Genomic DNA, 8053 nt, shown 5'->3' on the forward strand with positions numbered 1-8053 from the left:
AAAATCTTCAAAACAGATATTTACCAAAATGCCACTGCTCGGACAGCTTATTCAAAAATAGGGATTTAATGGGCTTAACTTCAATATTTTTGGATGGGCTTCTTTCAACACATCATACTACTTACCTAGTATGGAGGGATGTCTTCAAACCAGGTCCAACTAAGCTTTAGGTCCATCAATCAAGTTCTTCTTCACAAATAAATAGTTCAACACCAAATCAAGTAAGGTTTCCATAAGGAAACACCATCATCAATATCCATGGGTTTTGGGTCAAACACCATATCTTCTACTGAGATGGCCCACAAAGACATCTTCCTCATTTTGGGACATTGGATCAACTCTAAGGGAAAGGTCTGACATGGCTTCCTAAGATTTTAAAAGATAGTAAAATTGAAATCACGGTCAAACTTCAAAGTCAACATTAAACAAAACCCGACTTCACCCAAAACAGATCGGGTCTTCGGGCTAGATTTGGGCTGGGTGTCACATAGGGTTTCGATTTGGGTATTCACAATTGGACCGTTGGATCGTGATAATTTTGGTGTGTAGTGTCCCCATATTGCCATAATCATGCCCTCCAAATTTCATGTCGATCGGAGCACCGGAAGATCAGTTTCGGGCCAAATCCCCAATTCTGCCCGTTACTATTTAAGCCTTGGTCGACTGACAGTCGACCAAGATATGACAGCAACTCTGTTTTTGGCCAAAATGTTTCGTTTGACCTCCGATTCGATTGCTTTCTTCTTTAATGTTGATTATATGTTGTCTAGGGTACAAACACTGACTTTTGGGCTATTCTTGGTGACTCTTGATTTTATTCCCGACTCAATTAAGGTAAGGACGGTCGTTACCTCAAGTACGTTGATTATGCAATTATACTTCTACTTTGGAAACTTAGTAGATATACCTCATATGTGTACTCCTAAACCATGTATGACTGTTGGATGCATTTTTATCAGTAATAGTATGTTACATGTCATTCGGAATATCATGCTTAACTATTCTTTATGATTATGTATATGATTAATCATGTTATGATATGCCTTTGTTTATATGATGAAGTATTGATCATGTATGATATGATGAGATTGAGCTTGGGAATGACTACGTATGACTTGGGATTGGGAAGTGTCCTACCGACACTTTTGTCCTTGGACATCGGAGGGAATAGTATGGGATATTCTCCGAAGGTGTCCATCGACACTTTCCCGGGTTATTGGATGACATACATAGGATTGTCTAGGTGTATGGCTAGGACTAATCCTTGTTGTATCAGACCCGAATCGGAAGGGTATTGAGACCGAACGACCCGTGGTAGAGTATGGTTGATGGGCGCTCAAGACCGGTAACCACCACGTGAGAGGACGTGAGAGTTTCCCGTTTACCATTTGTGGATGACCAATAGGGTTGATGAGTTCGTAGTCCGAGTTGGTTGTAGCCATAGGATACGCTGACTCTAGTGTGAAGGATACATAACCGAGTTAGTCGGTGCCATAGGGAAAGTATCCGGATCTGACATGATACGACTGAGTAGATGACTTGCATTGGGCTAGGCTTTGCCGTGACATGCGCCAATACTTATACCAATGATGATGTGAGAGAGTGGTGACTTAATCCCCAACCATGGTTTCTGATGAGGACTTTACCCAATTACCCCGGCAGACCCAAGATATCATGTATGATTGAGGGGAGTGACAGACGACCTAAAGAAGTATGGTGCTATGGCTTAAAGCATGTCTACCTTAGAGACTAGCATACTTAGAGTAGAATCATATTTCATTATTGTCTTATATCATCTTGCATCATATTGTGACTTGTATCATATGATTTGTGTATTGTGGAACGATTCGCCTTGCTGAGTTCCTTGAACTCATTTCCTTTTTTGTAATTGTTTTTGTTAGACATATCTGCATGTACTGAAGACATTGATGGCTCCTACTATGAGGCGGCGCAGGATCCCTCATACTACGGTGAAGGTCCTTGCTATTACGAAGATTATGGTGAAAAGGTGCCGAGGGTGATTACCCTCTGTACTAGAGTTAGTCCGACCTTGATTTGGGAGAGGCCATGCTTAGTCTCCTTTGTGTACACTTACGAGGATACTCTATACTTGACGGAAGAGACTCTAGCCTAGGCCTTTATGTCTTTTTTGAACCTGGTTGTGTTGTAATAACTTTTTGGATTTACTCTTTGATTTTGGAATTTGTAACTGAATTGATTAACCATTTCCGCTACTTTAGAGAAGGAGTGACTTCTGATCACTCTCTTTCTCTTTTGAGACTTTCTTGATTTGTATTTGATACTTGATACTTTCCGCACTCTAATTGATTATCTTTTTCTAATTCACTTGATCTGATTATTACTTGCTTAAAACCTTGATTTTATTGTTCATGATTATGTTATCGTGTATGTGGGAGGCATGACCGCTCGATCTTTGGTCTTCGGGCTGTGGATCACATTCCCGAGCATGCCAGATAGGATACCGGCTGGGTGGATGTGACAATTAGCGCATGTCACGGTAAAGCCTAGCCCAACGCAAGTCATCTACTTAGTCATATCATGTCAGATCCAGATATGTCTATTCCTTCCATCCCGGGATCCTTTCCGGTATCCTTCACACTAGAGTCATGGATATTACCCACCAGACTCATCAACCCTATTGGTCATCCACAAATAGTAGACGGGAAGCTCTCACATCCCCTCACGGATATGACCCCATTTGCAACCCTACCAATAAATGGCTCACACAATGAGATTTATGACCTCTCACAGATCATCTCACCGGTCTTGAGTGCCCACAAATTTCCACTGCTATCATGAGTCGTTCGGTCTCAATGCCCTTCCGATTTGGGTCTGATACGATAGGGACATCCTAGCCAAACAACTAGACAATCCTATGTATGTCATCCAATAACCCGGGAAAGTGTCGATAGGCATCTTTGGAGAACATCCCATACTATTCCCTCCGATGCCCAAGGACAAAAGCGTCAATAGGATACTCCTCAATCCCAAGTTATACCTAAGCAGTCACATACTAATAAGACCCTAGACAAACAAAAATGAAAGGTTAGAAAAGAAATCGGAAAAATCGGAGGTCGAACGGGTCAAAACGGAGCAAGGTTGCTATCAGTAGCATGTTTGGTCGATGCACTTTGGTTGATGGCATCGACCAAAGACCATCGACCAAAAGTGGTTTTGAGCAACAAGTTGGATTTTGGTGATTTGGTCCGAAATCGGTCTTTCGGGGCTCGGATCGATCCGAAACTTGGAGGGATAATTAATAACAATGTAAGAACACTACCTAGCAAATATTATCCTACCTAGCAAGTATTATCATAATCCAATGGTCCAAATGAAAACCCCCAAATTGAGGTCATATGTTCTAAAGACAAGAATCCTAGCATTCATGAGAAATCGATGTAATTGAAAGGGTAGCTAAAGAATTAGTTGGGGAATAGGTTAGGAACAAGATTACAATCATTTGCAAGCCAGAGATTAGACTAATCATACTCCACATCTTAGTCTAGTATAAGAAATCAAGTTGCTAAGCAAGGAATCATGGTAATGCATATGCAAGGATCAAGATGCAAGTGAGGCATAGCAAGAATGAAGGAAAAACAAGTATAAATGGGAAGAGACTTTCATGGCAAGGTGTTTGCAAGGTTGCAGCACCTTGGCCATGGTCTCATCAGTAAAAAGAAGAAGAAAAGTGAGTAAGATAGAGAGCAAGAGAGAAAATCATACCTTAGAAGATGATATTTGGAGAAGAAAGACAATGATTGCAATGATTGGGGGCAAGAATCCTTCACAAATACCAAGAGAGTGCCTTGGGAAGCTCCACTCTTGTTCTTAGTGGTCTAAATGAGTGTAATAGGGCTCAAAACACGAGGCTAGCTTAAATAGGTGAGAGAATATTCCAACAACATCTTTTACTTGAGTCTGGGCAACTTTGGTCGATGCTCTTTGGTTGATGGCATCGACCAAAACAGGTTTCAGCAAAAAAGTCAGCAATAGTTCAACAACTTCAAAAAGGGATTCGGAGGGCTATACAGGGTCAAATTGAGTGGGGTTTTCTTTTACAAGTCCATCAAGAAGTCTAGTTTCAAGAAATGCTTTCGGATTGAGCACAGGAGTTCATTTGGTACTTCAACTAATTCACCCCTCTTTGGTGCGCAGGTTTTCACTAAACACCGACAATGTACCCAAGTAAGGGGTATCATTGTTAATGTCCATGGGTTTCGGGTCAAACATCATGTCTTCCACAAAGAGGTCCCACAAGGACTTCTTCCTTCACTTCAAGACATTGGATCTACTCTAAGGGAAAGGTCGGACATAACCTCCTAAGGCTCTCAAGGATAATAACACTAAAATTGAGTCTAATATTAAGGTCTAACATCAAACAAGTCTTTCTTTATCTCAAAGCAATTAGGGTGTCCTTGTTAGGTTTGGGCTGGATTTCACATTCTTCCCCCCTTAAAATAATTTCGTCCTCGAAATTGGGAGAGTACTAGGCTTCTAAAGAGATGGAGGACATTGCTTTTATCTTGACCTTTCTTCTCCCAAAATCTTCAGAAAACAATTAACAATAAATCTTTTGTAAGAAACAAGGAATAAATCTAACATGCTTTGAAATCAATTCGAATGTATGATCATGGCTTCATGAAGATTTCACAAGGATCATGGCGAAGATCAATATGAAGGTCATAAAACCTTAAGAATGAAAGGAGACAGTAGAAGAGATGGTTGCAAGGATGCAGCATCTTCTTCATAGTCTCAATCACAACGAATATAACATAATAAGATTAGATCAATACAACACATGAGAGATTACTAACCTTTGATTGAAGAACAGGAGATGAAAAGCTTGAAGTCTTGAAACAATTAGAAGGAATATCAAATCATGAAGATCACATTTGATTTCTCTTTGAAATCATCATGTGGGGAAAACACAGGGTTATAGAGTGTATGGAGATCCACTCTAGAACAACAGGGATAGAAGGATCAATCGTGGGAATGACTTAAGATAACCCTCCCATCAAAGGGAAAATAGAAGGCACAAGAAGAAATCGTAGAGAGGGTAGATCAGCTTCGAGGTACACTTCTACCAAATGAAACTAGGCAACTAATGCAATAGAGAATAAATCGAACAATGTATATGGTAGGTATACATTTGGCACAGTAACAAGGTTAGGACTAGGTGGGATTTCACAGTTAACCTTCTACATGAACCGATAGCCTAACTCCAATTAAAGTTGATTTTGAAGCAGAGGCCCTACTCTCTTGACCCCTAATCAGGTGTTGATCAAGGTAATGTTCTTTTCTTTTAATCATAGGATGATTAAAAAAAGAACATTTCACTTATACTTCAAATTTAATAGAATTTGTATAGAAAGCAGAACCTTCTACAGGTATAGCCAAAAATAGTCTCAACATGACAAAGGAATGACCACAAGTTAATGAGACTGACCCAAAGAACCTCCCCCTCTCCCCCTCCCCAACCACAACCAAAAAGGAGAAAAGAAAATAATTACAAAGTAACTTCTATGGTTTGAATATTCCAGAATGAATTGCTCAACTTGCACTATATCACCTGTCAGCCCTGAAGGGATCAAACACCTGATATCCAGGCTATGACACCATGGTACAACATCAGCAATGAACTGTTTTTTCTTCTATTTTAGGCTTTGCCAAGTTTTCCTCCGCCACATCTATATCCACACTACATCTGTCTGCAAGTTCCATTTGAAAACTGACATAGTTCATGCTGTCCCAATCATCCTCCAAGCTTCACTTGCTTTCAGATGGACAAGGAACATCTAAGAAGCTCAATAACGAAAATTCTGAGGAGCAACGGGGATAGTATTCCCTCTTTCAGAAATCACTGAAATACTGTAGGTGTCTTGATCCTGCACAACAAAAAGTAGTAGAATCTCAAATATACATAAAGTCTATTGTTTGTCTTTACTTTCAAGCACTGTCATAAAGGGGCCAGAACATGCCATCAGTAATGTAGAAATCAGTACTGTAGATCAGAAAACTAATGTCAAGGTCTTCTGGATGAGCAATAGTTAAATTTCTGAAATTAGAACCCCAGTATAGGAAGACCAGAGCTCAAAGAGCACTTCTATATGAAATCTCAACGTATTCAAGCTATTTTTCAGAATGACATTAATGCACCTCCAAGTAAAATCTTAAGTCTGGTCAATTTGTCGTTCTTTCAAGAGATAAAAAAAGGAACCTGCAGTTGCTGCTAGTTTGGCCTTCATTCTTCATTGCTTGAGTACACTGGATGACACTTTAATGAAATGGGTGTTCTAGCATGAAATTTTGTTCACTATTTTAAGATATAATTTAAAAAAAAAAAATGCAAGCAAAGCATGCCACAAAAGTTTAAAAGCACACTTCAACCACCAAACACAATAACCCAAATAGGTCCAACTGAGAATGCCAGTATGGCTACACTTCCCCTTTCATGAACCCTGCTCCAATACCTAACACTTTGTCTCTATATCACTTGGTCTTACCACTGGACTCCCCCACCAAATCCGCCTGCCAAACGGTTACAAAAATTAACTATTAACATTTAGATTCACATTAATAGTGCAAAAGTTGCACTGGACTGCCAGAGAATAGTTTTAGATGGTTGCTCTGAGAGCTCTTCCTCATAACCATGACCATGCAGCATGAAAATAAGTAGATTCACCCTCTCCCCATCCCACCCACCACACCCCCCCCCCCCCCCCCCCCAAAAAAAAAAAAAAAAAAAAAAAAAAAAAGAAAAAGAAAACCATGTTACTCTATATATAACTTGCCATTACCAGACGTCTCTCTATCAAATTATGGTTCAGCCTTCCTGAAAAGTTGCATCTAGACTCTGTAGCCCAAGCCCAATGCAACTTTTGGGATAGAAAGATTAATTTTTGAAGACTGCATTCAAAATTCAATCTAACAACATTCAATTATAATCCTATCACTTGTCACTTGTCAAACAAAAATAGTTTTCACAGTTTGATGATCAAAAGCCCAATATCAAATATCATTTACAGCATAGTGTAGTTGAACTGAGCAAGCACATATTTCTTGGAACAGACGACTGACTAACTACAATAAGCATTGTAGTATTCCTGTTAGATAAACAACTACAAACACATAAACTTGACCTACTATATTCCACTAAATGCACGATCTTTTCTCATACCATTTTCAGGAAATTATAAGACTAGTCAGCTTAAGATTAAGCTGAGATTTTACCTCACCTGCCAATTTTTTTTTTTTATTTAAACAGATTGAGAGCTCTGAAAACAATCATAAAACATACATCTAACAATGAAAATATTGCATCAAATAAACAGAAAATGATAACAAAATCAAGCTGATGAACATTCAACAAAAAAAGAAAGGAAGCTTACTTCTGCAATGAAAGGCTATTGTTTATCAAGTTTCTTATTTAGCCATTTCACCTGAAATGAATCAAACAATTACAGGAAAAACATGAAGAAAGAAACAAAAATTATACTAGAAAGCAACACGTTTATTAAACAGTTCATAAGTCCAAGTAAAGCTTACCCAAAATTTATATAGAGATTACTTATACTAACAATAGGAGAAAATCTACAAGGAGACCAGAGACCTCTCTTAACCTTCTGTTGATTGCAACAAGAATGATGACACATGGCTTCTCTTGGCTTCTTCTTGCTTCCTGTCAGTAATACTTTGTATGGCATATAGATCCTTTGCATCACTGAAGAAGGTTGCCCTAAGCTTTCTTTTTTTCTTTTTCCCTAAAAAAATTTAAAAATATGGACCAAAATCGTTAGAACAACTTAGTGGGAGATCAAAACCCTCAAACTTTGATGAGATAAAGACCCTAACCTCTCTATTTCTCTCCTTCATCGTCTGAAGTATTTTAAATTACTCATCGATGAGGAAGCTGATGAACACATTTATGTGTGAAATCTTAAGGCATAAAGCATGCATTTTATACACTTAGAATGGAGTTACCTTGGGTTTTATGTTGTTTTTGCAGATTTTAGGACTTTTCAAGATTTAAGCA

The 8053-nt window shown here is 38.8% G+C and overlaps 1 long non-coding RNA gene across 2 annotated transcripts; it reads right to left on the bottom strand.

Moving 5' to 3' along the window:
- Positions 1 to 5525: 5525 nt before the first annotated feature.
- Positions 5526 to 7773, bottom strand: LOC149024148 (uncharacterized). Of its 2 annotated transcripts, none has more exons than XR_016171423.1 (3): positions 7631 to 7773; positions 7410 to 7460; positions 5526 to 5906 (listed from the first exon to the last, which is right to left on the bottom strand). It is a non-coding gene; the product is annotated as an uncharacterized LOC149024148 (long non-coding RNA). The 2 variants fall into 2 exon arrangements; XR_016171422.1 differs by having other exon boundaries at positions 7567 to 7773.
- Between the last annotated feature and the right edge of the window lie 280 nt (positions 7774 to 8053).

This window comes from Hakea prostrata, chromosome 2 (genome assembly GCF_041222555.1).
Source record: "Hakea prostrata isolate BN-2017 chromosome 2, UWA_Hpros_2, whole genome shotgun sequence".
Taxonomy (NCBI): domain Eukaryota; kingdom Viridiplantae; phylum Streptophyta; class Magnoliopsida; order Proteales; family Proteaceae; genus Hakea; species Hakea prostrata.